Below are 3,087 nucleotides of genomic sequence, written 5' to 3'. Positions count from 1 at the left end.
GAGAAGAGGGAGTGACTCCACCTGTAGCTGATGAGCCTTTAAGGACACAGAGGAGAAGGCGCTGATGGGAACCAGCAGGCTTCAGCCTTCTTATGCAAAGCTTCCAGGAGCAGTCAAATGCTGGAATCAATGCTTGTAGTCCTTGACCTTACCTTGCTGGTTCCTGCTTGTTTGGGCCCTTGATCATTGGATTCCCTGACCCCTGGACCGTGCGAGCATGTGGATTGCTGTTTGCCCGACCCTAGGACTGGACCTGACTTTGAATGCTGACTCTGCCTCCAGGCAAGTACACTTCAGAGACTCTTCTGGTTGGCTGGCCTCCCACTCCACTAAGCTCTGCACTTGGTTGCTCAGCAACAAGACAATGACACCACTCTCCTACACTAGAGCAGGGGTGGAGAACCTCTGGACAGTGGGCCAAATCTGACCCCCCCCCAGGCACTTGGCTCATGAGGTAGCTTTCCCCAAACTACACCCGCCTGCTCCAAACCTGATGTCATAATGCAATGTTGAATGGGGGCGCAGTTAGGAACCTGGCTGTTTTCCTTACAGGAAGCAGGATTGAATCCCTCATCTTATCTGCTGATGGGTGTATGTGGGAGTTAAGTCCTGTTTGATGTCTGTCTCTCCCCCCCCCCACTCCCACAGGCCAATTTCATCAGGTGAGTGGTCAAAGTTGGTGCACAGGGTGGTGGATATAAAGATCTGGTCTGCTAGGCCTGAAAGGTCCCCCAGTTTTGCACTAGAGATATGCTGCCAGTCTGGGTAGACAAGACTCATCTACATGGACCAATGGCTTGAGCCGGTGTGGTGTAGTGGTTAAGAGCAGTAGGCTTGTAATCTGGTGAACCGGGTTCACATCTCCGCTCCTCCACATGCAGCTGCTGGGTGACCTTGGGCTAGTCACACTTCTTTGAAGTCTCTCAGCCCCACTCACCTCACAGAGTGTTTGTTGTGGGGGAGGAAGGGAAATGATAACGTTAGCCGCTTTGAGACTCCTTCAGGTAGTGATAAAGCGGGATATCAAATCCAAACTCTCCTCCTCCTCCTCCTCCTCCTTGACTGGTATAGAATTATAGAACTGTAGAGTTGGGAGGGACCCCAAGAGTTATCTAGTCCAACCCCCTGCAATGCAGGAATCTCAGCTAAAGCATCCATGACAGCTATCCAACCTCTGCTTAAAAGCTTTCAAGGAAAGAGAGTCCACAACCTCCTGAGGAAGACCATAGAAAGCAGCTCCTGTGTTCCTCTTTAATGCTGTTTGGGAACAGATTTTCAAGGCAGGCCCATTTCAAACTGAGCAAGGCAAAGGTTGTGGCAACACTGGCTGTGCCCATTGATTCAAAACCGCAGAAGTTGAGATGCAAGCCTAATGAGGGCAGGGTTTTGAGAAAAGGCTCTGTTGCTGTTCACATTTCAGGAAAGGAGGAAAGCGCCTTTCATCCATGCTGCAGCTTAGGAGAAAGTGACTGAGATATGTGTGGGTCTTTGCAGGATCAGAAATCCCACTGGAAAGCTTTTGCGAGCCATCTTTTCTCTGTAGACTTTTCAGTTGTCCATCTATATTGCTTTTGGATGCGGTCCTAAGGGGGGAAAAGGGGAATATGGCTTACTGGGTGGGGAGGTTGCAGTGAGCTGGGGGGGGGGCAGATGCCAGTGGTGGTCTGGGTCAGTGGGTGGAGCAATGAATGTAAAATTTAACCCCTTACTGTAGGCTAATTTTCACACCCACCTGCTCTTTCCCCCAGGCATGGTCAGAGTCCAATGGAAGACTTGAAGTAGCCTAAATACGCAAGGAACCAGCAGCACCAGTGAGGGACCTGCCTTGGGGATATGTGGTGTGGCTTGGGAGGGTGTGTGCCCAAGAGACCCAAGGAGAAAGTAGAGATCTTTGGAGGGCTTGAATTCATTCCCTGAGATCCCCACCCCTTCTTTAATGAATGCTTCCACCGTAATGTCTTTCAGAATCCCCCCTTTTTCTTCCAGCTATAGATTTCACAGGCTGATGAGTCAGTTACACGAACTTCAATCCCCGATGCTATGATATAATTGCACACAGACACAGGGACAGAACCTTCATCTGTAAAATAGAAGAGATGCCTAAAGTGGCTTTCATATGTACCCCAATAATCTCCTGGCGATACACAAGGATTTGGTCGCTTGCAGCTGTTTGCCTCTGCTATTTAGGTCCACACCAACTTCCTCTACCCTGACTACCCTTGATAAGTATGAAAAGGAAATTAAACCTATAGCTGGATTGCTGCTCAGATGGCCCCATCGCATCAAAGCGAGCACACAGCTTAGCTGGCTGTCAGAATGCCTCCTGACTCCATTATTCTGCTATTATAACTTTTCAAGGGTACTTGCAAGATCGAGCCTCATATGGTAACTGGTGTGAGTCGAATTCCATCAGGAGAAAGCTGCTGTTCTGTGCAGAAAGGGGTCGGGGGAATTACGTCCTTATCTGCATGATTTTTCAGTTACATTAACACAAGGACAGCAGCAAATTCGTTCCTCACAATTCCCTGTACTCTCCGATGCGGTCATTAAAATCCCCATTCAGAGAGCTTGAGTCTCAACATGTTTCAACATACCCCAAACCCTTTTATATACTTCTGTTTGGCTCCCAAGGACATTCGCTCGGAAGTAACAGCTGATGACAATGCCCCCTGGTTGTGCCAGAGGCTGTAGAGAATATGAGGAGAGGCCTAGAGAGGCCTGAGGGCATGCTTGTGCCATCCTAGCCCCTGCCCTCTATCCTCTGGGATCTTCAACACAACAAAGGGCCAGTGATGGCAATTTGCTTTTGTGGGAGGTTGAGGGATGGCCAAAATGGCCCTAGGACCTGCTGCAGCCAACCTTGATCTGCTCCAGAAGTCTTCTGCCAGAGTGAGAAACTGGGATTTTGGCTCCATCCCTAATCTACTTCCATAAGATAAGACCCGAAGAATCTTCATGGAGGGGTGGTAAGACCAAGACAAGGGGGTGGAGGAATTGCCTGTTACCCACCCTGGGGAAAAGAGAAGACTGAGAAGTGATATGACAGGCATCTTCAGATACCTCAGGGGCTGTCATGTGGAAAATGGA

At 49.4% G+C, this 3,087-nt stretch overlaps 1 long non-coding RNA gene across 1 annotated transcript; it reads left to right on the top strand.

The window, feature by feature from the left end:
• Positions 1-377: 377 nt before the first annotated feature.
• On the top strand, positions 378-2,317 carry LOC310761710. Its single transcript, XR_014547683.1, has 3 exons — positions 378-662; positions 1,749-1,811; positions 1,987-2,317. It is a non-coding gene; the product is annotated as an uncharacterized lncRNA (long non-coding RNA).
• Positions 2,318-3,087: the final 770 nt, after the last annotated feature.

This window comes from Podarcis filfolensis (assembly GCF_964270895.1).
Source record: "Podarcis filfolensis genome assembly, chromosome: 4".
Taxonomy (NCBI): Eukaryota; Metazoa; Chordata; class Lepidosauria; order Squamata; family Lacertidae; genus Podarcis; species Podarcis filfolensis.
Note: the sequence above shows the minus strand (reverse complement) of the source record. Positions and strands in the feature narration are given on the sequence as shown.